The sequence below is a fragment of the Mesocricetus auratus genome, unplaced genomic scaffold (assembly GCF_017639785.1).
Source record: "Mesocricetus auratus isolate SY011 unplaced genomic scaffold, BCM_Maur_2.0 Super-Scaffold_100020, whole genome shotgun sequence".
In the NCBI taxonomy this organism is placed as follows: domain Eukaryota; kingdom Metazoa; phylum Chordata; class Mammalia; order Rodentia; family Cricetidae; genus Mesocricetus; species Mesocricetus auratus.
The window spans coordinates 19104176-19132106 of record NW_024429201.1 but is presented as its reverse complement, the minus strand read 5'-3'; the positions used below and the strand labels follow the sequence as shown (position 1 = coordinate 19132106).

At 44.7% G+C, this 27931-nt stretch overlaps 2 long non-coding RNA genes across 4 annotated transcripts in view; both read right to left on the bottom strand.

Moving 5' to 3' along the window:
* Positions 1 to 224: 224 nt before the first annotated feature.
* LOC121133182 lies at positions 225 to 8461 on the bottom strand. Of its 2 annotated transcripts, none has more exons than XR_005869958.1 (3): positions 6871 to 8453; positions 6521 to 6758; positions 225 to 2580 (listed from the first exon to the last, which is right to left on the bottom strand). It is a non-coding gene; the product is annotated as an uncharacterized LOC121133182 (long non-coding RNA). The 2 variants fall into 2 exon arrangements; XR_005869959.1 differs by lacking the exon at positions 225 to 2580 and having other exon boundaries at positions 4986 to 6758; positions 6871 to 7004; positions 7426 to 8461.
* A 12629-nt stretch (positions 8462 to 21090) lies between these two features.
* The window catches only part of LOC121133175, a 46152-nt gene continuing 39311 nt past the window's right edge, over positions 21091 to 27931 (bottom strand). For both annotated transcript variants that reach the window (XR_005869948.1, XR_005869949.1), the window contains exon 4: positions 21091 to 25407. This is a non-coding gene — a long non-coding RNA (uncharacterized LOC121133175). The remainder of the gene's footprint in view (positions 25408 to 27931) is intronic.

Genomic DNA, 27931 nt, shown 5'->3' with positions numbered 1-27931 from the left:
AGGTGTGCACCACCACCCAGTTTACTCAGGGCTGGCATTGAACTCAGAGCCTCGTGCCCAGTAGGAAAAGTGCTTTGCCAACTAAGCTACAGCTCTGGCCTGTTGGGTTTTTCTTCTTAAGATTAAAAAAAAAACTGTTTATTTGCATGAATGTTTTGCCTGTGTGAATGTGTATTCACCACATGTGTGCCTGGTTCCCAAGGAAGTCAGAAAGAGAATGTCAGGTCCCCTAGAACTGGACTTACACATGGCTGTGCTGAGTTTTGAGAACCAAATCCCCATACTCTGCAAGAACAGCACGTGCTCTTAACTGCTGAGCCAGTTCTCTAGGCCCAGGTTTTTATTTTAATGTTTATTGTTATTATTGATCACATATACAAAAACATTACAATAATAGTTCTCATAAAATAATATTTTTCTCAGAATTATACCACACCCACAAATCAAAATGTTGTTATTGCTTAACTTTATAACGATGGGCGCTCCCATCTGGAGCTAGGCACGGTGCTCACACATGTTGATGCCATTAACAATTTAATTAAACAAATGAATCCGCCTCAAACACCAACAGGTGTATGCCATTTGTCAGTTTCAGCATCTACAATTAGGAAAGTAGTTAGTGTTTAGCCAGAGTATAGTTCTCTGCTAGTCTAGGCTTGATTTTGCCTCCTGCTCAGGGTATTGTGGTCCCAGCAGGTTTTTTCTCTAGCTCCCTGCCAAATGCTGCATCCAGATGGTGGGAGTCGGATATGGGATAGAGAAGGGCAGATACTCCAGCTTTGGAGCTGAGGCCCACCCGGTGGCTGGGGCCCTTCTCGTGGAAGTGTAAACGTGGCACAGCTTTGGTGAGCTGGGAAGCCCTGACGTGGACTGGACTCTGTCAATCAACGGGAGAGCAGCTGGCTTTGGCACAACAGAGCCCTACCCTGAACTCTTAGGATGGACTTGCAAAACACCCACTGCATTCATGGACTATGCTGACCCCTGAGCTAGCTAGGGAACAAAAGTTCCTTCCAGTGTGGGCAGCATTCACAAGGGGGTGAGAAGAAGGGAGAGCACAGCACCCACCACCTCTTACATATGCACACGGGATGAGTAATAAATGGTTACTGCTTAACAAATCATCTCAAATGAAGGCATCCCAGACCGGCCACCAGCAGCCTCCCTAGAGCCCTACCCTTCCTCCCTACATAAGCACTACCCTAAGTTCTAACCCATAGTCCACTCTGTTTTATAGTCACGAACACTTCTCACATGGGAGACAGCATGTGGTTAGCCTAACATTATAATCATGTGTCTTTTAACTTTACCAGAAGTTCTCCGATTTTCCCAGAAGTGGATCCGAGAGGTCTAGTGGCTCCATGCTTGGAACTCTCCGTCTTTTTATCTTCTTTCTGGCAGTGTGGGGAGTTGTCTCTTGGTGGTGTTAAGCATCCCTGGCCAGTAAACAACCAGGTCAGCTCCTTACAATTTATGGATGTTGAGTGTCCAGCGGAATCGTCTTTTTCCTTTCCATTACTTCATTATTTTTATGTGCATGAGTGCTTTGCCTGGATGTATGACTGTGCGTCATGCTCATGCTTTGTCCCTGATGAGAACAGAATAGGGTGTGGGATCCCTGGGAATGGAGCTACAGTCTGTTGTCAACTGCCATGTGAGGGCTCACAATGGAACCTGCGTCCTTGGAAGATCAGCCAGGGCACTTATCTGTTGAGTCATCTTTCCAGATACCTCTTATTCATTTTTGAAAGTCTTTTTACTTGCTGGGTGTGGAAGTCCATGCCTTTAACCCAGGATTTGGGATGCAGAGACAGGTGGACCTCTGTGGGTTCCAAGGCAGCCTGGTGTACAGAGTGAGACCCTGTTCTCAAAAAAATAAAACAAGCAAACAAAAACCAACAACAAAATTATCTTTCTTCTTGGCACAAGGCTGTTTCTGGAACGAGCCCCTTGCTGTATGTGCCGAGAGCATCTTCTCACTCTGTGCTGTGCCTTCCCAGTTTTTTTCCCCCGAGACAGGGGTTTTCTGTGTATTCTTGGCTGTCCTGGAACTCACTCTGTAGGCCAGGCTGGCCCAGAACTCACAGAGATCTACCTGCCTCTGCCTCCCACTCCCAAGTGCGCCACCACTGCCGGGAGCTTTCCTGATTTATAACAACTCCCTTGGATGAACAAAAGGTGCTAACATCTGCGCAGTTTAACCTCTCAACCTTCACTACAGTGTGTACTTTGCAATGTTCCATTTAGCTTTGCTTACCCAAAGCCACGGCAAAACAAACAAACAGCATGACACACAGTCATACATCTAGAAAAGTCTTTCCCTTCTCACATTCAGGCTACCTGGGATTCATTTGTGATATGTAGAGGTCAAGATTTTTGTTTTGTTTTGTGTTTTTCTAAATCCTATGTAATTGGTCCAACATCATTTATTCAATACAGGATCTGTTCCTCTTGATCTATAGCAAAGTCCAACCTGATGGGAGATGTCATTCTGTAAATCTGTCTCTTATTGGTTGTTGAATAAAGCACTGTTGACCAATAGGGAAGTAAGATAGGTGGGACTAGGAGTCGAGCAGGATTCTGGGAAGGAGAAACACAGGGAGTCATTATGTACCTGCCATAGGGGGTAAGAAGTCCAGACCCTTTTCTCCGGTAAGAGAAATACTTAGATTAACAATTATGGAGTAAATACTTAAGTCAGAGCTAGCCAATAAGAAACAAGTAAGGCCATCAGCTTCATAGTTAATACAGTGTCTTGCGTGTTATTTGGGGACTACAACGTGGCAGAGCCCAGGCCACTGGTGGGGAAAAACCAAAGCAGCTGGCAAGGAAAAGGCTCCTCCACTCAACACCAACCTTTGCTGTAAATCAAGCATCTGCATACATCTATACATGAAGATCTGCTTCTGAGCTTTATTCCATCATATCCCCCCTTTTAAAGCAAAGGAGTGTTATCCTTGCATTAATATTTAAATTGCTTTTATTACCAAGGTTAAGACTTGGGAGCCAGTAAAATAAGTCCTCCAACTTTCTTGTTCAAGATTGTATTATTTATTCAGGACCATTTATAATTCCATATAAATTTTATGGCCAGCTTGTCAGTTTCTACTAGACAGCTGCTGGGTTTTTGAATGAGAGTACACTGAATTTATAGATCAGTTTACAGATAATTGACATCTCCACTAAACTGAGTTATTTAGTTCATAAACACCCCCCTTAGGTTTTAATTAATTTCTCTCAACAATATTTGTGATTTTCATCATGGAAGCCTTAGATATCTTTTATTAAGTGTTCACTGGGTGTTTGATACATCTTGATGTTATGGTAAATGAAATGACTTCTAAAACTTAACATCCTGGTTTTATAGTTCTGAAGTAGAGACTGTATTTATTTTTATATGTTGATCATATAGCTTGTGATCTGTCCAGATTCATTTACTAAAGTCACCAGTTTATCTGTAGACGACTTTGTTGGTTGAATTTGGGGGTTCCTGCATGTAAGGTCTTACTAACACCAGTGAAATCAAATTCACAACTCATACAATTCACTAATTTTTGTATACTTGCTCTATTTCTCAGTGAGATGATATTAAAAATTGCCCTGTGTGACTGTAAATTTACCTGGATATATTATCACCTTCTTCATCAACAGCACCATCTAACTTATTATGAACTAGGAATCAAACACTAGGTTTTGTGCGTACCAGACAAGTCTTTTACCACTGAGCTACATGTCCAGCCACTCCCCTACTCTTTTTTTAATTTCTACTTGTATTCTAGCCAATGGAGTGTATGTGAGAGAAAACTTTAAGGTATAAAAATGCAGAGGGAGAGACAAAACTATTTGCTAATTATTTAATGATGATACTATTTGCTTATAAACCCCAAGAAAATTGATGTTTGTAGAGACTACTAAAAACCAAGCTGCAAAATTTACTGTCAGTAATATTGGAGAGTAGAAAATTAATATAGATAAGTCAGTAGTTAAAAGCTAAGACTGAAATAAGATTTCATAGCCTGTTGATAGTAGTGCACACCTTTAGTCCCAGCACTCAGGAGGCAGAGGCAGGTGGACCTCTGAGTTCCAGGCCAGCCTGGTCTAAAAAGCGAGTTCCAGGACAGCCAGAGAAACCCTTTCTCTAAAAACAAACAAAAAGAATTTGCAGGTAACAAGAACCACAATTATTAATATACAACACAGTACCGTGGGGAAAATGTTTCTTTTCTTGTATCAAGAGCATGCTCACCTCGGACCTGAGGCTTAGTTGATAAAGCACTCTGCAAGTCTGGGTTCCCCAGGGCCCATGTAAAAGCAGGGTGTGGCATTATGCACCTACAGTGCACTACGGGTCTAGACAGGAGGACTTCTGGAGCTCACTGGCCAACTGTTCTAGTTGACCAGAGAGCTCCAGGTTCAATGGGAGACCTTGTCTCAAAAATAAGATGGGGTACAATCAAAGACACATGAAGCTGGCCTCTGGCCTCTACAGGCATGTGTACATATACTTTCATGTGCATGTACATACACACACACACACATACACACACACACAAAATATGTTTATCTTCCATCTTTTAAATTTAACATAATGCCAATAAACCTTTTTTTTCAGGTTTAAAGAATTCCAGAGTTCACACTGATTAATAAAGGTAAATCAGGGCATACTGTGCTGGTTCAGGAACAGTGCAGTCCTAAAGTGGAAAGGGAAGGAGACAGGAAGGAGACAAATAGCACCCTAGGAAAGACAGCAAACTTGAATAACTGTAGGCCAGATAGTAGCTACCTCAGAAATATTAATCTTAAACTCTAATGTCATTCCATCCCTCTTGGTAATTTTCAAATGGATCAAATCTTTAATATAAAAAATAAATCAAAGATAATAGATGAATAGACTGAAATTATTTCATAATTTCACACCATACGAAGTTTACAAAATAAAACTAATAAACCCAACTGTATATAAAAAAGAAATTTAAAAACCTCTACCTAACAAAATGAAACCCTCATATAATTAAAAAAAGACACAAATGACAAACTAGAAACTATAACTCATCATAGACACAGAATAACCTTATTAGTATGTAAAAAGCCCTAGAGGTAGATGAGAAAGAGACCAATAACTCACTGGAAAAACAGATAAATGTTATAAAGACAATGCAAAGAATAAATACATTATTCTTAATATGCTTAAAATGCTCTTTTACACTCATAATGAGATGCATGCAAATTAAAACTACTCTCAGAGCCATTTTTTTCCACCATGAATCTGGCAACCGTCCCAAATTCAATAGCATGCCCTGTTGCCAAGGCTGTGGGAAGCTGACACTCTCATACCTTGCTGGTGGGAGTATACATTTGCATGGCCCATATGGATGGCAATTTAGCAATAGCTACCAAGGCTACAGATGTATGTGCTCTTGGATCCAGTAATTCCACTTTGGGGAATTCACTCCACAGACAGATTTGCATATGTCCAAAATGGTAAGTAAACCATTTATTAATTGCAACATTGCCATCAAGATGGGACAGAGCCTATATCCATGTTAGGAAGAGGGGTTTAATTCAGTACAGCATTTTGTAGTATTATTAGAACATTTTATTATTTATTTGTGTGTGTGTGTGTGTGTGTGTGTGTGTGTGTGTGTGTACATATTGCTCAAGAGTTCCTAAGAGATCCTCTGGAGCTGGACTTACAGGCATTTGGGAGCTGCCTTATATGATTTCTGGCCTGCAAGGGCCACAAATGCTGTCAGCTGCAGGACCATTTCCCGATCACTACAAGAACGTTCTATATCAATCAGGAATGCTCACCAAAATATATTAAGTGAATTAATCAAGGTACAGGATGACGTACAGCTTTCTAATATTTATATTACCAGCAGTGAAACCAATGTATTTGTGTCTTGCTTACATTTATTGTGTGTTTATTTTCAGAAATCCCTGGTATGGTAAATGAAAGATTGGCAGGGGTGGTTAGCTAGCTGTTGGGGGCCTGAGAACTGGGCATGTGAATGCCCACTTTTCCCTGTAAGCTTTTTCACACTTAGAATATTTGTTTTTATTTTGTGGATGTAATAGTACCCAGGTTTTCAGAAAACTTTAAAGCAAAATATCATGCAAACAATAATATTATCAAATACATAGAAAGCCACGTGTGGCTTAACTGCACTGTCACTTTGTCATCACTAGACCATGGGTGCTAAGAGGCTTAAACAGTAAAGGCAACCCATTATTCCAAGAAACAAAGCATCTCAAATCAAATCATTCTGGGCTGGAACCCCTCCGAAACTTCAGGTATCACACAGAGACCAGACTAGGAGCAGTGGAGACCGACAGCACCCATGTCTTCCTGAGAATTACCCGGAAGCTCGCCAACAGACTTTTCTCCCTAGTCTGGAGGGTCAGTAATGGGTGACATGTACCTGAGCCACAGTAAAGACTGGCCTGTGACAGCGGTGGAGCAAGAATTATGCCTAGTGAGAAATGCGGGCCAGAGTGTGGTCATAGAGACTTTACCTACCTAGCAGGAAGTGTTATGTCCAATCACAGATGAGAGGAGGGTAGAGAAAAGACTTGCCAGAGGTCACAGTTAGTGAGAGCTGGGACTGAGAGTCACAAAGTCAGCCATTCCAGGAAGTGTGTATATTCTGTATAAGCCAACGTCAACGCCTATGGTAGGAGGTTGATTCCATCCGAAAGGAAGAAGAAGTGAGTGTCCTGGTTGCTTTTATTGTCAGTTTGGCACAACCAAGAGTCACCTGGGAAAAGGAAGTATCAGTTGAAGGATTTTTCCAGATCAGAATGGCCTGTGGCCCTGTCTGTGGGGAACCGTCTTAACTGTTGATTGGTCCAGGAATAGTGCCTACTTACCGCTCTGAGTAGTGCCGGTTGCAGCCAGGCGGTCCTGGATGGACACAGATCACAGGAAATGTTTCAGCAAGGCTTCTACGTCAGTTCCTGCTGAAGTTCATGTCCTGGCTTCTTCCCTCAGTGATGGACTTGGCCTGGAATGTAAGCATAAGTAAACCCTTTCCTCCCCACGGCTGTTCTTAGTGATGGTGGTTCATCACAACAGTGACGCTAAGGACAGTAGGGATGACTATTGGATATGTAACCAGAAGCATCTGCCTCAGGAGTAAACCGCCCAAACTGCAGCTCTGGACTGGCACACACCAGACTGTCAGTGATGGATACTGAGTTTGTACACATTTCTCCTTTCTAGACCTGTGTCTCAGTTGTTGGGTGTAAGAAAACCTGAGCAAAGCCTGGGATCTTGCTGGAAGCAGAGACAGGAGTAGCTCCACCTAGAGAAAGCTAAACTGCCTATCAGGGGACATTGCCATAATGCTAAGAAACGGAAATGCTTCCTCCCAGGGACAGCTAAGAGAAGCTAGAGATCACTGGTGGGAGACCCATGTTGCTCACAGAGGCTGCCACGTGCCACGGTTCAGCAGTAGGCCACGTCTGTTTCTTTCTGCCCAGATGAAATGATGCTGGAGTACAGGTCTTAGCATTCCGCTATCTCAGCAGAGGCATGCTCTGGAATTCAGAGGGAGGTTCTGGTGTGTGAGAAAACCAGCCAGTCCCCACGGTCAGCGCGCACCACCGCTGGTATGCTGGCATTTCCTGTTTCAGTCTGCCATCTTCTCTGTGCCTCACTCGCTGCTTAAAAACCTACACTGCCAAAGATGTCTGAGGCATTCAAGAAAAGGAGCTTAAATAGAAGCTTCTACCCTCTAGGACTTCTTAGAAGCAAGCTCTGCCGTCCTGTGCTAAAAACACCAGGTTCCCCCTCCCCCTCAACATTAATCCAGTAGTTTCCTCATGCATTTGTCTCTTCACTGAGTCAGAGGTACAGGGAGTCAGTCTCCTCACTTCCCAGGCACAGTGCCCAGGGTTAGGCGGTGGTTATATTCTTAGCTGGAGAGCACTTTGCTCCAGCTTATGTAAATCCCAGGGAGGTAGGTGTCTCTAGAGTGTGATAAAGAGGAGACTGGAGTGAGAAGACTTGGCAAGAGAAGGAGACACCTGAACAGCAAGCCTGCCTCTCTGTGGACCAAGCTCTCTGCCTGCGGACCTGAATAGAGCCATAGAGAATGCCTTCCTTAGCTCGTAGAGGAGGAGGCACAGGGGTGGGATTCTGTGCCAAGTTTCTTCTCTTGGAGCTCCATGCCTTCTTATGAGCCCGATGGAGTAGACTGTGGCCATGCAAAGAAGAGACAATGAGCTCTGATTATGAGGCCATTCAGACACTGTAATAGTAAAGTGGAGTGTTTATTGCTGTCCATCGTGAGCAATGTCTCTCCACTTATGGAAAGGCCATAGTCATGTTCAATACATAACGCCATTGGCAGGCATTTCTAGAGCCAAGAAAACCACAGCTATTATTTCTCCAATGCAAAGATGAACAATAGTCTGAGGATGGGTCTACATTCTGAAAACTCCCTCAGACTTCACAGCAGCTACCTTCTGAGCACTCTGCTCTGGTGCCCACTGATCTTGGCCAATTCATGTCATCTTTCCAGATGGCCACGGCCATGACTAAGTAGACTCTGAAGTTCTGAGCTTCAGAGGAGGACATCGGTTCTCTGGGAGTGACAGTTCTCTCTGGCTCACCCTAGCCTATGACCTCAGACATTCTCCCTCCTTTTCTCACCAGCCCCACAATGAGTGGACATGCAAGGCTCCCCCGACAAAGACTGCAGCAAACATCCCGCTTCTGGGCTTCCAGACAGTTGATGAATTATTTATAAGGTCTTAAGTGAAAAATAATACCCCCTCCCAGATGCCCACACCTGAATCCATGGAACTGTGAATACGCTACACCAATAAAAGGGATTTTAAAGTAGAATGCACTATTTTAATGCCTTAAAATAGGAAACTTACCCTAGCTTCCCTAAGCACTGGAGCTTTTCACAGCAGAGAGCTTTTTCCAACTAGAGGCCTGCCTGAAAGATTCGGCAGAAAGGTGAAGTCAGAGGTTGGAATCAAGAGGGACATTGCTGCCACGTGGAAGGCATGAGCTGGATGGGGACAGGCTTTAAGACCAAATAGCAAGCCCGTTGTCTGCAGCCACCAAAGACCTGGGGACCCAAGTCTTAGCATCACAAGGAAATGAACTCAGCCAAGAGCCTGGGTGCTGAGAAACAGACTCACTCCAGAGCTCCCAGAAAGAAAGCACAGCCTACCCACATCAGAGAGACTCCACCGCTGTGCCCAGGCTTCTGACTTCTAGAACGGGAGGAAATTACTTGGAGCTGGTTTAAATCACTAAATTTGTGGTGATTAATTTGCTGCAGCAGCAGAGAAAACGGATGCACAGATGTCCCTGAGAACCACATTACATTAGCAGGAGAAGCTCATCCTTCAGAAGCATCTCTGCATCTGCTCACAGAATGGCAGAGTCTGGCCTGGGGACGTGTGCTGATTCTGGTCACTTCTGTTCCTCTTTTGGCAGTCAGTATATCTGAAAAGCACAGCGAAGACAGTAGGGAAATAGGAAGAAAGGAAAACTGAGCGGGAAAAGCAGGGCAAGGAAGAAGGAATGGCAAGAGTAGTTCCTGGTGCTGTCACCCTCCTTTCATAGGCATCCGGCCCCGCCCCCATGAAACCCTCTTCAGAATGAAGAAACGTCAGGCTTCTGCCTGGCCATATGGAAGACTAGGGGACAGGAATGCCCCGGGGCAGTTTTTAATCCATGCCCTGGAACATTTTTTAATCCAGCAATTTAAATGTCTTCAGAGAGCATCCTGTGACCTGCCCCTTGGCTGTGAAAATGCTAATGAGCCAAGCTGGCTGCCAGGTGCCACTTGGGCGGCCCAGGTGGTGCAGGAGAGGGCTGAGCTCCACCGCGGCTCTCACTCCCGCATGGGAGAGGAGCCCAGAGCTTCCGGTACCTCTCTCTCCTCCTTCCCACCCTCTTGTCTCACCTGTCTTTCAAATCCCACTGCACATCCTGGCAACAGACCCTCCCCTCCCCATCTCCTTTTAACCTTGTGCAGTAAGATTGCACCGTTGCTTTTTATTTCTCGTGAACAGGAAAAAGAATGAAGGCAGAATTTAAGGAATTGTCCAGCTCTGAAATCCTCTCATGCGTACACAGAGCCCTTCCTCACCCTTCTGCTCTACTTCTAGCGGCTTTTGGCAATCTCCGGTTTGCAGCCCAGGTTCCAAAGAAGCAGAAGAGGTGACCAGGACGATCACCCACCATGAGGAAGCACAGGCCCCCGAAGACGAGTCTTCCGTCTGGTAAAACAACGATAATGAGTGAACCCATTCTCCAAATGACACAAGCACCCAGCAGGGACCTGCACCCCACTTTAAACTCGAAAACTGGAAAACTTGGGAATGGTAGCCCTGTCTGGGGTCAGTGGATGACTCGTTCATGGACTTCACAGAGGAGAGAGTAACGCACCGGAGCTTGAGAGCTAAGAGTTTGTTTCCTAGTTGCCCCCTGTCCACTTTGGAATAGTACTGTATCAGTCTAACACACCCCACTTTACGCCTACCAGCCTAAACGCTATCCAGCACCAACCCCAGCATCTGGGGGCTGCCATATGAGGTACAGATCTGTTTAAAGAATCTGCAGTCTCAGCACCAGCTAGAGAAGGAGAAAGGCGCCCACCTCCAAGACCCCAGAACTGGGCTAAAAGCAGAGGTTTAAGAAAGGGAAGGAACCAGGAAGCTAAATCGGGCCCTGCCGGCCAGTCCCATCTGTTGGAAGCACACCCCTTAGCCTCAATGTGCTCTTCGGGATCCACGGAGTCCCATCTCTGCCCCACCAAGATGCTGCTACCCAGCCATGCTGATCCCAGCACTCAAGCTTCCGATGAGATTTTCCTCCTGAGCCTGGAGGGGGGAGCCTAGGCTAGCACAGGGAAAAGCCTGTCCCTAATGTAATCATTTTTCTATCTCCAATACCATCTGTTGAAAATTACTAAACACAATCTGTCATGGTATTAATTTCTTTTTCTCTCTTTCTTACAAGCTTTATTATATGTATGTGTAAAATTCTTCAAAAAGAGTACTTAGCAACCTTGCCTCACCAAAATCAGCAGTATACTTGAAGTGAATATTTAGCATCATCTTAAAGCTCTGTAAGCCCCTGGCATGAGAGAATTCATCCAATCCTCACCTCAAACCTCTGAGAAATACCCTCTTATTGTCTTCATCTCACACGTGAGGATACTGAGGCAAAGGTCATTAAAGGACTTACCCAGGGCCTTGGTTTTTATGTAACAAATCCCAGTTTCAAATCGTGCGTGCATAGGTTTGCTTGAGTCTCAGCTGCTGTGCTGGAAAGGCTCCCCACGGGACGTGCTGGGTCAGTCCCACCACACAGGGGACGTGCTGGGTCAGTCCCACCACACAGGGGACTTTAACCCTGACTTCGCGTTCCCCCAACTGTGTGGGTGCAGACATAGGGCTCCACTCCTCGCCTTATCCCTGTGTTCTTGAGTATCCACTAGCAGAGAAGGTGATGGAGCATTTCCTCGCTGCGCTTTGGGAAACAACCATAGAAGGTATGGAGAAGAAAGGCAACCCGATCACAACGCATCCCCTCATTATAGTAAATGTTGACAAGAGAATCGTTTGACTTTCAACATTTGGGACACCATGCCAAGGGAAGGCTGTATGTTTTCTTTGTGTGGTTTCTTACAGTGTTTTTTAATCATTTTTATTATAATTTGTCTTTTGGGGTCCTATTAGAAGATCAAAGAAATATAAGAGTGCTGGTGAAATGTTTTACACCTAATTGAGAACTGTGTATCTCACCAGTGCACACCCTGATGTGACCACAATTCAGTTGTAGTGCTATTATCCATACCAAGGCCAGCCAGTATTTATTTCTCCACTGACAACCACATACACAGGAGCTTAACAACTAGCAACACCAAGATGTCAGTAATGGGGTCTTTGGTGCCCGCCTCATGGGTCTGTGGGTCAGCTGGCTGAGCCCTAAGCCATAGGTTGTATTTAGGTCTAGTCTGTGAGCCTCACAGACTAGGAAGTTTCTGGAATATTCTTTACATGGATGATTGCAGAAGCCCAAACAATCAAGTCCAGCAATGAAGCACAATGACGAATGCAAATTTCCTCTTGTCACCTCTCTTAGCCCTCCTTTGACCAAAGTCATGTGGATTCCAGCTTCGGTGTGACGGAGAACACACTGGCCCTGCTCAGTTGGCAGGAGAACAGAGTTACACGTCGTGGAGTGTGGGCATGCAATTCTACACCCTGAAGTCATAGAGACTGGGAATAACACAGCCTAACTCACTAACTTTACAGCTCCACACTGGATTTTCTCCCCAGAGTCCTCTTCAGCTGCCACATTTCAAAACCCAAAAAATTAAAAATAAAAAAAATATATATTAAACGGAAGTCAGCAGCACAGAGAGTATTGGGTGGAGCAGAAGTGTGGTCACATCTCAGGGACTCAAAACATTGGCTGTGGTTTAGCAAAATCAGAGCTGGACTTTTGGCAAAGTAGCAATACTGTGTGGTACAGGAATAGAAGGAAGAGGGAAATAGTGAAGGAAATGAGGGTCGGTGCATTAGCCTGCAACTAAAAGTGGAGGATAGGAGCTAGATGTGGAAAGTGATAACCGAAAATACCCTTTGAGAAAGAAAGGAGACTTAGAATGGGGCATAGCAACCCCGGATCAGCATTATTACCAATTTCAAAGAAACCAAACGGATATGGGAGTCTCATGTTCTGTTTCTATAAGCAACCAAGGAAAATAGAATAAAAGGAGATGCATGATCCGAAAGATAGCTCCCTTGTCAAGATACTACATTCTGTGATTGGAACCAAAATTTTTATTATGTAAATAATAGATTCCTATATTTTATACATATAAGCTAGAATAATGACTATCTATTATCCTGTCACTGATGAATAAATACAATTATCGTTTTAACATTTATCTTACAGTCATTTTCTGTATGTATCTTGTAAATTATAATCCTGCTGTGTACACTTAAGCAGACAGCTGTTTTTTCTACCTCAGAGACAACATTCAAGTGTTTATTAATGCTTAGTATTTTAATGTTCAGTAACCATGGAGCATTCCATTTTCATTATGTCCCAAATTAAATTTGACAATTTATTACTAGACATTTGTCTTTTCAGCATCTTACTGTTACAAAGAAGGGGCCAAAAGCATCCTAGAGTGTAAATCCTTGTGCATTTTCCCTTACCATTCTTTAGGATGAGCCAGTTGTTAAAATGGCTCCAGAAAAGATGAAGGGTTTCCCACCCTGGCGTGTGTTTTCTATATTGTCCTAAGAGATGTGTGAAGAGCAGCATCAGCCTTAGGAGGTCAGCAACGTCTGGCACCACGCTGCCCAGAAGGTGCAACCAAAGAGCAGTGCTGCCCCTGTGCGCCACTGTTGACTTGAGAAAAGGGGTAAAGGTGATTCTCACTAGGTATCTGTCATCCATGGCACTAAGGGAAAAGTGAACCAACACAATCCCCATCACTCCGTGTTCACCAGGTCTTTTAAAGCTATGTTCATTCACGAGAAAGTTTATTGTACACTAACATCAAACTATAGATTTTTAAAAGTTAAACAGAAATACACTGTAAAGAGTGAAAGTCACTCTCCCAAAAGCCATTTCTTCTCCCCAGAACCATTTACTACTTCTTCATGGTGTAAGCATCCATAAATCACCTGTGCATCGGACACACAGAAAAATTTACACTCTTAAGTGAACAATACTTCTACATCTGAGGAGACGGGATAACTGGGCTGGAATGACTCAAACAACAGAGTGTGCAAAACAAGCTTCTGGCTATCAGGCAATGAAGCAAACGGATCCCTGAGAGCTGAGATGGACAGCAGAGACCAGGAATCATCCAAGATGAAGAGCTGAAGCTGTGAGTCCAAAGAGCTCAAAGTGCCCAGAATTATCAAGTCCTATACATGACAGGGCTAAAGGAAGAGAAGGGGAAGGTACCGGCTGCAACTCTTGGGAGAGCAGGCCCTGCTCCTCGCCTGAGCAGCATGGTACAGCTGACCCTGTTGGAGAAGGTGTGGTTGAGCCAGCAGTGATACTGTGAGCATGGGAGAGCTGTCCCCGTTGCTCATCTGTCAGGTGGTGGCATGGGTGGGAGAGACCTCCGCCCACCTCCTACCCCTACCCATCAAGGCCGGAGGCAGATCGAAGAGCTGGTCCTGAGGTCATAAGAGTGGAAGAGCCGCCTCCTCAGCTGCCGCACTCTGGAGAAGGCCCTCGGAAACACAGCAGAGCTGGCCCTGGTGGTGCAGGTTTGGGAGAACCGACCCTGAGGACGTGAAAACGGCAGAGAACTAGCCCCACCCCCCTGCTCATCGCTGCCAGGGGTGAACTAATGAGGACAATGCTGGAGAACTCACCTTGGTGGTGAAGACAGGGAAGAGATGGACAGCTGATGATTGACCAACCCAGCAACTACCCAGGCAGAACAAGAAGTGGGCAGGAGTCGGGGAGGGGGGATCAGTCCTGTGGACCCAGGTCTGCAGGATCTCCAAGACACAAGGAAACAACGGGATGTCCAGGAAAAATCCCAGTTAGGGTCCATCGTAGATGGTGCAGCAGAGACCATGGGCTTTGAACCAGACTAATGATTCTTTTCGATAAATGTCTGCATGTAAAAATGTTTGGATAAAAGGGTTTACTGCGTGACTCACTGTGTCACTCTGCAGCGTCAGTGATGAGATTCCCCCTCTTTAATCTTGTTTCATTGGGGGAGGGGAGACAGGAAGGATCCAGAAGCATGATGAGAAAGACACAAAGAACAAATTAATAGAAAGAGAAAGAGAGAGAGGGAGGGAGAGAGAGGGAGAGAGAGAGAGGGAGGGAGGGAGGGAGCGAGGGAGGGAGGGAGCGAGGGAGGGAGGGGGAAAAGGAAAGAGGGTGAGAGAATGAGAAGCTCTTGAGTTTCACACTGCATTTTGATGGGGGCTTGTGTGTGAGGGAAACAATTGAAGCAGGAGATTGATTTTTAGAAGGAAAGAGAGTCCACACAAGACTGGAAATTGTTCCTCTTTCCAACCGTCCGGGTTGGGACAATATCATAATTCACACAAAATAAAGTATTTAAAAATTATTTGTTCCAACAGTAGAGCAAAATTAATCCTAACTAAGTATTGTTCCAGCCGCATCTAAAAAAAATACTCTTAAATGTAAAAGACCAAGCTGTTTCCAAATGGGCACAGCTCAGAACAAAGTGAAAAATGATGCACAGGATGGATGGAAGTCATAGAACTCCAGACAGAACAGAATAAAAGGCAGGGGACAGTGTCCAGAGAAGGGCTGAAAAATACTGAGTCAGTTTTAAAAATTGATGAAACTACATTAAGCAATCCTCTATAAACCCGAAAAGAAAGAGAAACAAACAGGAAAAATTTGAAAAATTCATCACCAAAGTCTTTCAAAATTGATGAAAACTACAAACCTGAAAATTCGGAAGCTCAATGAATTCCAAGCACAAGAAACTTGACAAAAGACACATGAGGTTAAATTAAGTCAGTGAAAAGGAGAAAAATCTTAATAAGGTCTCGCGAAGAAAAGGCAAAAGAGAAGTGAGGACAGCTATGTCTAGTCAAGAGGAGAACCCAAGCAAGAAGGTAGAAACAGATCTAAAATAAAAGAAAAAATCAATTTATAATTTTATACCCAGCAAAACACTCCTCTAATGAAGGTGAATAAGACTACTTATAATGTAATCTAGGAATTCCTTAGATTCTTTATCAAAGTGAAAAAAAACATACATCAGCTCAAAACTTGGACAGAGGTGTTCATACTGACAAAAATAGAAGTGCCCCAAATGTCCATATTGAGTAACAAGCACCATCTGACATATGTGTACCATGAAATATTGGTTCGGTCACAGAAAGAAATGAAGTGCTAATGTACATAACAATGTGGATGAATCCCAGAGACAGAAAGCTAAGCTAAAGGCGCCGGTTACAAAAGATTATATTGGAAAAGAGGTTGTGTTGTACAATTTTGTTTACATGAAGCTTCTAGAGGAGGGAAAGGTACTGGCAGGATATAAATGTGTGGCTTCCTGGGGCTTGGAGAGATTTCAGAGAACAAGAGAGGACTGCTAATGGGTATAGGGTTTATTTGGTAAATGACAAAAATGTTTTAGATCCAATTGCAGGGTGATTACATAACTGTGACTGTGTAAAACCACAGAAATGTACATTTATAAAAGGCAAGGGGGAGGAACAAAAGGAAGATACAAAGTGGATTGCATAGCATGTGGTATACACCTCAATGAAGTTTTGATCAAGTAAAATAACAAAGCTTCAGATATAACAAAGCTGTAAAAAAAATCAGTGATAGATCAACATAATAACTGCTAAAGGGGGTTCTTTAAAAAAAACCTGTAAACCTCTATCTATGAAATGGAATGGTCATCATCAGAAATGTAGCCATTTGGGTAATTGTGAGGCTTTTTACTTATTACCTGGGCCATTTCAAAAGATGATGTACTGTACTTTTTATATTTACTTACTGAGAGAGAGAGAGAGAGAGAGAGAGAGAGAGAGAGAGAGAGAGAGAGAGAGAGAGAGAGATTCAGGGACATGCAGTGACAGATGGAGGAAAATGTTTTCCTGCCTGGAACTTTCGTATAAATAATTTTCGCACAATACAGTCTCTCTTCCGATATGAGAAAGTGGTTCCTTTTACTCATTTTCCTGCTTCTGAGAGTCATTATGCTGTACTGTGGCTTCGAACTCTATTTCCTCTGTAACCAAGAGTTTTCCATTGTGTGGGTGCAGATGCGGGGGTTGGAGAACAGCTTGTTGGAGCTGGTTCTCTCTTTCCACTAAATGGGTCCCACAGATACTCAGGTTGTGGAACTTGGTGAAAGTGCCTTTACCCACTGAGCCATCCCGCCAGCCCATGAATTACTACTTAACAGAAAACAGTAGGCAAATGTGTGATGTTTACAAATATAGTCCTATAATAGCACGGAGGCCAGAGGGTGAGAAGCTGGAGTGTGCTCTGGTGAGGTTGGTACGTGTACTGATGGGTCACGCTGTCGCTGGAAAGTGGTGCTCGGGTGAGGGGCAATATGTAGTATAAAAACTAAAATAATTACATATGCACACTCGTGTGTACACACACACAAACAGGGTTGGGGAATAAGCCGGCAAAACAAGTAGATGAGAATCAAAAAAGGGGAGGAGGCAGAAAAAGAAGAGACCTAAAAGGTAAACAAAACAAGCAAGACTAGAGTGGTGGTGCTTTCTTACAGTCCTGGTACTCAGAGAGAGCAGTCGGGAGCATCCCAGGAGTAAGTGAAACCTGGACTACAGAGTGAGCAGGGGAGGGGAGGAGGGGAAGAGAGAAACAGGGAGAGAGGGGGAGGGGAGAGAGAGAAGGTGGGAGGGCAAAAGGGGGGAGTTGAAAGAGAAGAAATTTTTCAAATAAGCGAACAAGGACCAAATTAAAGCTTTAAATTCAACTGTATAAATAACTACATTGACTATAAAAAGATGTACATACACTAATTAAGGTGCGGGCGGGGTGGATATCTCACTACAGGGGAAAGGCTCAGACACAAGTCCTTTTGTGTTTTAAATAAAGGTTGCCATATTTGGGACTCATTTACAAGCCAAAAAGGGAAGACCGGACTGTCTGCAGTGAGTCTAGTTGGAAAAGAAAGATGACTCTCTTAAAGACCAAATGTAGGTAGCGTGGCTAGTTGCACTGAGGTTCCAGCCAACAGCGGTTCCGCTGCCACCCGCTGCACTCAAGAGTGATCGCGATCAGTCCTCGGCTTGTGGAGCACCAAGTGTGGCATAAATACACCATCCCCAGCAAATGAATGTGCTGTCTCCCCTGTGCTGGCTAGTGGGGTCATTTGGGAGCAGGGAATCTCAACCGAGAAAACACCCCCACCAGATTGACTTGTGCTGCATTTTCTTGATTGGCGGGTGATGTGGGCGGGCCCAACTCATTGTGGATGGTGCCTGCTGATCCCAGGTGCTCTAACAAAGCAAACTGAGCAAGGCAAGAAGACAGTCAATAAGCAATATTCCTTGTGACCGCTGCATCAGCTCCTGCCTCCAAGCTTCCACCTTTGAGTTTCTGCCTTGATTTCCTTTGAAAATGAACTGTGATGTGGAAGTGTAAACAAAATAAACACTTTCCTCCCCAAGTTGGGTTTGTTTGTGGTGCTTTATCACAGCAATAGAAACCCTAACTAAGCCATCTACCATGCCATACCCTGCCCACAACACAGATTCACAATGTTATAGCCTTAAGACACTGAACTTTGGGGGTGACTTGTGACGCTATAATAGATAAGTCCAGCAATGTTCCTCAATATTTCCCCACCAAATTCCTTATGTAATTAAAATTGGAAAAAATGCAATTTCTCTAATTACCTTCTTTAAACACCAGGCTACAAACTATAGTGTGGTAAGACTGCCTGGGTATAAATCCCAGGGGCCCAGGAGGTGGCTTCTTGTTCTTGGGGGGCAAGCAACTTCCTCCTGATACCAAACAGTGGGTATGTTAGAGCCTAAGAAATGCACAAGTTGCCAGGCGGTGGTGGTGCACGCCTTTAATCCCAGCACTCCGGAGGCAGAGGCAGGTGGATCTCTGTGAGTTCGAGGCCAGGCTGGACCGACAGCCTCCAAAACAATACAGAGAAACCCTGTCTCGAAAAACCAAAAAAAAAAAAAAAAAAAAAAAAAAAGAAATGCACAAGTTACTGTCACAGCTCCTGGCACCTAGTAAGTAGGTGTTACATTTAATGTTATCACAGTTCTCATTGTATTTTAGACACCAGAGCCAATGTCCTGGCCTTGGGACCCATGCATTCATTTACTCTAATTATACTATCATGCATATATATCTGGGACCACTCCTTACCACCCCATTCACACTTGTTGCAGATGACACAGTTTTAACACAGAAACCATAGTGGAGCCAGAGACAGGTGCATTCAGCTAGACTTACAGTGAGTTCAGGATGAGTGTGTCACCAGGACAGCACAGTGCAGGAAGGAACCACAGCCCTGCGGTCACCTGTTCTCTCAAATGGGAACTCTCTGCAAATGCAGAACTCCAGTGCTGGTGTTCCAAAAAGCACACATCACCAGCCTGCTCCCTTCCTTACTAGGGTTACTATCTTGTCCTTGCCAGTTTGTTACTCTAGACATGACTGTGGGAATGAGAGGTTTTCAGAGATGAGGCATCCTGATCTGTGGTGCACACATTGTTAGTCCCAGCATCGGCAGGCGGATGCAGGTGGATTTCTGTGAGGTTGAAGTCGGCCTTCTCTATGTCAAGAGTTCCAGGCCAGGCAGGACTACATAGCCTGGAAACAAAGCAAAGATGAGTCCATGATCATTTTCTTCCTTCCAAACCTTTCTTCCTCACTGACAGCCCACGGGGTGTGGAGACAGGATGTGTGCGAGCCAGGAAGGGGAAATGGTAGGTTTTGTTTCTCGGTGCAGCTCTGTTGTTCCGGAAAGCACAAAGTACACATACATTTACATAAAACATGAAATCTAATCCAAGTGATCTCAATGCCTCTGCATGCAGAGCTAATGCTCTTATGTTTGCACCACATAGAGATGAACTGCACACTCATGCCAACAACAGAAGGTCTTTTGTTTTGTTTTGTTTGTTTTTCGAGGCAGGGTTTCTCTGTATTGTTTTGGAGGCTGTCCTGGAACTCGCTCTGTAGACCAGGCTGGCCTAGAACTCACAGAGATTCACCTGCCTCTGCCTCCTGAGTGCTGGGATTAAGGGTGTGCACCACCAGTGCCCAGCTAACTGAAGGTCTTAAATCTTTCTCTGCTTAAATGGAATCAAACAGCGGTTCTTTTTGTTTTGTTTGTTTGTTTTGTTTTTGTTTTTGTTTTTCAAAGCACTATGATAAGTCAAGGGAAAGGCTGGGAACAGAGGAGAAAACTATATATTAGTATCTGCCTTTGAAGGTACAGTTCTTCTGGTCTTTGAACAAAGAGTTTTATTTTGTCCTGGCTCTCTCACATTATGCAGCTGGTCCTGAGAAATGAAGTCTATTCTGTAATGATGAAATAATTGTCATAACTGTAATTCTTAAGAAACCACACATTCAAAGAATGCACTAGTGGCTGGAGAGATGGCTCAGAGGCTAAGAGCACTGGCTGTTCTTCCAGAGGTCCCGAGTTCAATTCCCAGCAACCACATGGTGGCTCACAGTCATCTATAATGAGATCTAGTACCCTCTTCCGGTGTGCAGGCAGACATGCAGACAGAACACTGTACATGTGATAAATAAATAAATCTTTTAAAAAAGAATGTATTATAGAAATAGTTGCTCTGACTGAAATGAAAAGCTACAGACTAGAGAACTCCAGAATCACCTAAGAGAATTCCCTGTGAGATTTTCTCTAATTTGGAGGGGATTTAAAGAGATAAATAACTGGGCATGGTGACACACACCTTTAATCCCAGCACTCAAGAAGCAGAGGCGGGCAAGTCTCTTGTGAGTTGGAGGTTAACCTAGAACACATAGCAAGGTCCAGGCCAGCCACAGTTACATAATGAGACCTGCCTCAAAATGTAGTTAATTAATTAAAAAATTAAAGCTACAAGAATATGACTATAGTACCTGAACATCATCCAACAAGCCATGAATGATGGTACACACGTTAGCCCAGTGCTTTGAAGGCAGAGACAGGCAGAGCCCTGAACTTGCTGGCCGGTCAGCCCACCGCAAGCAGTGAGTTTCACGTCCCAGGGAAAGACCTCTTGTCAGAATTAAAAATATATAAAAACACCAAGGTGTACAACTACCAAGGAATGACACTCAAGGTTGACCACACAGGTGCACAACATACATGCATCTGCACACATATGAATACACACACACACACACACACACGCAGAGACAGAGACACACACACAGAGAGAGACAGACACACACACACACACACAGAGAGAGAGAGAGAGAGAGAGAGAGAGAGAGAGAGAGAGAGAGAGAGAGAGAGAGCACAAATCCAGTGTCTGAACATGAAGATTGTCCACCCCTGCACAGCCGCACCTCCCTCCTGCACCCCAGATTAGGCACAAACCACACCCTGATACCTGTTTTCGCAGAGAGATCATTTATTAATGAGGAAGAAAAGTTAAAGTGGCTGCTTTCTAACTCAGGCAGAAAACAGCAGCAAATGACGTTGCAGGTGTCGTTTTTAAAAGGATAAAAGGGGGGGGGTCTGTGTTAGAAGGGACTACGATGCAGTGGTATATTTTGATTGGGCATATTAAGTAGGTGAACCAAAGGGAGCTTGTTTGACTGCTGGACTTCAGTAACTGGACCTTGGTAGTCAAGCCTCAGAAGGAGGAAGCAGCCAAATAAGGGACCCTGGTGGCTATCTTCAGGAATATAATCTAATGCTTTAGCAAGGGCTGCCAGAGCCACGCTCACCACGCCACACTCAAGCCGCCAGCACCCCTCAGAAGGGGCAAGCTTTCAGTTACCACAGGCACCAGCTGATCTAGACAAAGCTCATTAGCGTTTGGTCTGTTGTCAGATGAGGCAAAGCGGGAAACAATCCCAGCACAGCAACCCTCTCCTTCCAGCCTTGCTTCCCCGCTCTGTGGGGTGCTACTTCCTCTCTGCTATGTATTCCCTCTCATGACAGCTTTGTCATCTGCCTCTCTGTGGAGTGCAATCCTCGCTCCCAAAATAACATACCACTTCCATCCAGTTCTTATCACACAACACTGAAGGGAATGTCTATAATTACGATGCTTTGTTTCAGAATCCTGACAGATTGAAATCATCAAGAACTGAGAACCTGGAAATCAAGGTGCTACGGGGAGAAACAGCAGCCTCCAAACTCAAAGGAGCTACAGTCTGCTTCCCCCCGAGTTAAAAATCAGAAGGTACTTTGCCAAGTCAAGTAAATGCACCCAGCAGATTAGCTGTGGTGAACCTGAGTTTTTGATCAATTCCTGCAAGGCTCTGAACTCATGAGGGTAGATTTGAGCCATGTATACAAATACCTTGGTTCCTGGTTGAGAACCCTTCTACCACACCCCAATAAAACACTATTTGCGAAAGGATTCCTCAGGTTAACATTTCCAAAGGAGAGTTCTGACCTGGAAGGAACGTTCTGGAACCTCTCTCTTATTAACTGCATGTGAAATGAGGGAGACATTTGCATCAGAAGAAGCAACAGGAAGTATTGGTGAGGAGAACTGGGCATGGTAGCACACACCTGTAATCCCAGCACTAGGAGGTGGAGATCAGGAATTCACAGTCATCCTTGACTGCATAGCAAATCCTAGACTCTGTATAAACAAACCAACCAACTTTGGTGCTGGAGAGATGGCTCAGTAGTTAAGAACACCAGGTGCTCTTCAAGAGGATCCAAGTTCAGTTCCTAACACCAACACACCCTGCATTTTAGATAAAAGACATAGAGTTGCGGCACCAGGTCAATTGGAAGACTGTTCAAGATTCGGGGCTTTGTGTACACACTCAGATATGAACCCCAAAATGCAGCCAAGCTCGTCACTCCTTCCTCCCACCTCCAGCTTCCTTAGCTCTGGCCTGCGGTAAGAATTCCTAGGAACAATTGCAGAAGATCCCAGGCTCCAGGGCTAACTAATGGCTTCGCTGGGACAAACCCCTCCCTGGAGTGAGGTCTGGGCCCACATCTGCTCCGAGGTCCGCCCTGCCAGCCCGCTTGGGGAGTGCCATTTAAAACCTGTCCATCTCTGAAGACAGCGTCTCCTCGCTGGACAGCTGAGTCTGAGGAAGCAAGATGTTAAAGACAGAAGTGTCCTTTCTCCTGACGCGTGCAGAGCAGCGGGAAATGCTTGCCTGGGGGAAGAGGCCATGGAAGTGAACAGTGAATAAAGTGCTGGCCTGGAGAGCACCAGCTTGGCGACACGTGTCACTAAGGACACGATGTGTGGGCGTTGCCGAGAGCTGCAGCTAACACTGTTATTGCATCGACTCAGACCTCATTTCCCCCAATGCTTTGTTCTATAATTTGTTCAAACTTTTTTTTTCAAAAGGAAAGTAATTTCGCATTCAGGAAGCACTATCGATCCAGGCTAATTTGGTCCATAAGGGGCAATTTCAACAGACTGTAAGGTTGCCATGGTAACATCCTGTTTTATTTATAGTAACAAATTCAAGGTATGGCTAGGAGACTGCACATCTCAGTGCTGTGTTCATGAGCTGTGTTCTGAGAAGATACGCGTTTGGGGGAAACCTTGGGAGGTGAACAGGGGGTTCTGGCTTCCACACCCATTTCAATCGGAACAGCCTTGCCTTGCTCTCTTACATTTCAGGATTCAGCTGCATTAAAATAAACACAAAAAATAGAAAGACCAGAGAACTGTCTTTAAAAGCAAAGCACCAGGAATGAGAAAACTGGGTCCTAGTGCCCCCTCCCATCCCAAACAGGCAGACTCTAAAGTTCACAGAGGTTCCTGGGCTTGACGGGATCCTATTGCCTTCATATGCTGACCTAGGGAAGGTCCCTGCAGCATCCTAACATCAGCTCTGGCTGCCCTTAGCCACATGGCTGGCTTCAGTTGCATCTAGACCTAGCTTTCTGCCCTAACCTGATCCCTCGCCTTCTCCCAGCAGGGTACCTGGTGAATCCCAAGACTCCTCATGGCCAGTGCCCTCTCTTTTGCAAGACCTTGGAGAACTTTTTCTGCCATCTCTGTCTATTGTGGAGCTTCTTGAATTGCATCTAGGAATGGGAGGTCTGCCTGGGAAATGGAGCAAGATTCCATTGCTTAAAAAACAACAAAAGCTGGGCTGGAGAGGTGGCTCAGCAATTAAGAGCACCGGTTACTCTTCCAGAGGTCCTGAGTTCAATTCCCAGCACCCACATAGCAGCTCACAAATCATCTATAATGAGATCTGATGCCCTCTTCTGTCTTTTGGGCATACATGCAGATACAGCCCTCATATAAAAAAATAAATCTTTAAATAACAGCAACCAAGCTGTGATGTTGAACAGTTCCTTGTGTGTCCTTGATGCCAGGAAAGAAGAGAAAGGAGAGAAAAGGAAGGCAATGAAAAGGAAGGGGAAGACAGGGTACAAAGGATAATGGCTACTGTCTGGATAGGCCACACCCACAGGGATAACCTATTGGGTTCTTGTCTCCTTTGTTTCTCCTCTATATGCTATCTGGCATTAAAGACTCAGAGGAAATGGAGGGGAAGACAGGAGAATGCAGGGACCTCTCTTGACTAACCATTCGACTTCACTGTTAACCTAAAGCCAGTTTCCTGAAATAAGGTTATTAACTTTTCTTAGAGCAGGCTTAGGAGCCCAAAGCAAGGAGAGAGCCCACCCAGGAAAGAGTGGAAGCCTGGAACTGATTGAGAGTAGTTCATGAGATTAGGCCCTAAACAATAGGATATTCAAAGAAAGAAATGAGAGGGAAAGTGGCTACAAAGAGAGGCCGTGTGAACAAATGTACAGCGAAAGCCAAGGATAGACAGCGAGAATGGGTAAGCAGCTAGCTTCACGGCAGTGTAGAGGCAGACGCTCATTCGCTTGCTAATAGGTATTAAAACTTGTCAGAGGCCAGGCACAGAAACAAGGGTGGGGCAATGAAAGCCTTTGTCAGCATGGGTGCTGCTTTCTAGTGACTCTAACGCAGGCGTCTTGAATACTAGTTGAGGTGTTGATATTTAATCCATCATGCAACAGGGAGCCCGAGAAGGTTTTGAACGAAAGACTGATATATAGTCCTGTCTTTGCAGTTTCCATGGCAACCTAAGAGCGACATCATTTATTTATTCTACTGTAACCTAACCTCGTGTGTATTGACCCCTGAAGATTGTGAGCTCTTACAGAGAAACCTCATCCCGACTCTCACTTGAGCGTATTATAATAGTCACATGTTGTTCTGCGGTCCTCAACTGTCATTGAGGGACAAGGCATGTCCCCACTGCTCAGTAATCTGAGAGAGGTCTCCAGCAGGTCAGATTTTAAACTACATACCTTGAAAAGTTCTCAGATATCACTCTAGGAGGACATGGCAATCCATCCTCAGAGAAACAGGCACCACTCAAGGGTTTTCAAAGTAGGGATCTATACCAGACACTGTTAAAACTATCAGAAGGACCGAGGAAGCAAAGGCCAAGGAAAGATACCATAAGATTCCAAGAAGTCTAGAACTGTAAAATGATGGCTGATGATCTCAGCTTCCTTCAACAGCAAAAGATGCAAGTTGCAGGAGGGTACGTAGAAGTTATTATGGTGATCCCACATCTGCCATTGATCAAAGCCTGCATGCTTGATGCTGCTCCCGTGGGAGCAAGAACTTCTATTGTCTTCTTCCTTTCGTTGCTTGAGTTTCTTTCATTGGGAAACTGCAAAGCAGAGCTCTGATGCCAAGGGATTCTGGAGGACATAATTCCAGACTCTGTAGTGCAAGAGAAAAAAACAGATGGAACTTGAGGTCAATGGCTGCCAAAACAATAATTCCTATTTAAAGTTGAATTATGTGCTCCCAGGGGACACATTCAACTTTTAAGCCCCTGCGAATTCGATATTATTTGGAAATAAGCATCTTGAAGATATGATCAAGTTTAAATAAAGTCATAAAGATTTGGGGTGGACTCAGATCCAATGATTGGTGGTATTATACAAAAGAAGAAGTCCAAACCTAGACCCAGAAGGACATGATAAGTGCTTACAGAGACAAGGATTAGATGGTTAATCTACAAGGCTCCCAAAGGCTAAAGATCAGAAGTAAACACCAGAAACTAGAAAATCAAGGAAGGATTCTCTTTTAGACCCTTCACTGGGAGCATGGCCCAGTTGACACCTTGACTTTAGATGTCTAGCCTCCAGAACTGTAAAACAATAACTTTCTGTTGTTTTAAGACACCAGTATATGGTAGATTGTCATAACAGTCCTGGGAAACTGCTATACCACCACCGCCACCTTCATGCACAAGCATACACATGCACATGGGCACACACACACACACACACACACACCTTTGCCTAACGTCCTATAAGCCACTGTTTTGAATATGTGTGTTTGGGGACAGAGGATGGCAGTTGGAAAATGAAGAGGTGACTAGCTATGGGTTTGGATGGAGTATCTCTACATGTAGGAGAAAGGTGGTTTCGTATGAACAAGTCAGCACAGGACAAAAACTCTCCCAGCACAGTTATTGCCCAAGCTGGACACAGCTACCTGAAAATAAACCTGGACTCACCAGGTATGGAAATTGTGTGACCTTCTCAGCCTTGATAATTGCTTAAGGAACTGTGGCTCCCCAGCACAAATTGGCACACAGTATTCTTCATTGATTTGCTCGGTGAATAGCTATGCTGATTTTACATAGCAGCTACAAAATCCATTTCTAAAATAGCAAGGCTGGCTTCTAAAAGCATATCCAATTACCAAGTTCATAGTGTTCTTGGATCAAAATGGCCTTGCCGGGGGAAGAAGAGTCCCTATCTCCTTTCTCGTCTTTTCTGCAAGTTGTGGGTCTGTGAGTCACTCTCATCCACTCAGACAGCCCCTACCCAGAATATTTGGACTTATTATTTGCTTCAAGGGCCATACTTTCCTTAGACAGGGTTCCTAAAAGCCAACCAAAAGGCTTGGGAGTGGACAAGCGGGCAAAAGAAATGATGTTTGTGTGGGCGAATGGAAGGGTGTAAGAGGTCAAGTGATGTTACAAGCCTACAAGTACTGTGAGCTTTGTCGTGGTGCTGAGAATTGAACTCACGGTCTTGTGCTTGCAGAGTAACTGTTCTAGAACTGATCTATGCTCCCAGCCAAGGAGCTATAGTTCTTAAACCCCGGATGCTAAACAAACCTGTGCCCCTGAGCTGTAGTCAAGAGGCTACAGAGCCTTCACGTCCCTAAGCAGCGCCTCTCCAATAGAGTGAGTTTCAGAGATTACAAAGTGCAATGAGAGCAGCTCCCATCCTGGTTGTTAGAAGCTACACTAGAGCCATCTTTGTCTGACCATCAGAGGGGGCACCAAGCACAACCAGAAGCTGTGTCTGGCCTGCTCCAAAGGCAAACCTGCTTAGACGTGGAGGACTCGAAGCACGGGTGCAAGGCTCCTTTTATGATGACCAGGACCGGGTTGGGTAATGATAATAATTTCTTTTTCTGCCTTTAGCAGCAAGGAAGTCTGCACACTTGCCAGCACTCCCTCCCAAGCCATGTGGCTAGCCCACTCAAAGGCCTTCATGTAACCTCAGAAAATTTCACTGCCTCTTCCAATGTTATAACTTCACGTCAAAAGACTGTCAGAGGCCAAGCTTTTAGATGCAGAATTTCTCTACTAAAGTCTTGCAAGGCCAAGCACATACTTATTTTTTACCCACGCCAACCTGTCTCCCGAGGCCAGGCCAAGGAAGGCAGAGTAACCATGAGTTCAATGTCACTGACAAGGTCTGCCCTAGGCCTGCCTCTTAGACGGTACAGCTTCAGGGCTTATCTCTGCATTTCTGTCCCTGGGTCTCATTTCTGACACCAGCCCAGGGAAAGGCAGAGGCAGTAACCAGGCAGCAACTGCACATTTGCTGGTTCTGCCAGCAGTGTTTCTTCTCCCTCATCAAAATTCATTACCATGAAGATGGTAGCTCTTCTCATTAATAACTGCGACAGTGACCAGCCTTCCTCATTTATCAACTTATTGCTCATACAAAAAATGTCAAGTGATCTAATATGATTAGAAACTGTGTGCAAGCATCCCCTGTCTCTGCCACCTTCCGGACAATCCAGGAGATAGTCTGGCTTTCCCTTTCCATGAAACTGAGTAATGGTTACAGAATCTTCATAGGCGTGAGGAATCAAAAGGCACAGTGGGATCTCAAGGTGTCGGTTGGCTCATTCTGACTCTATACACAAGCAAATGCAAGCCATTTAGGACGGCAATCATCTCTACCCCACACCCACCAGTGTGTGTGTTGGG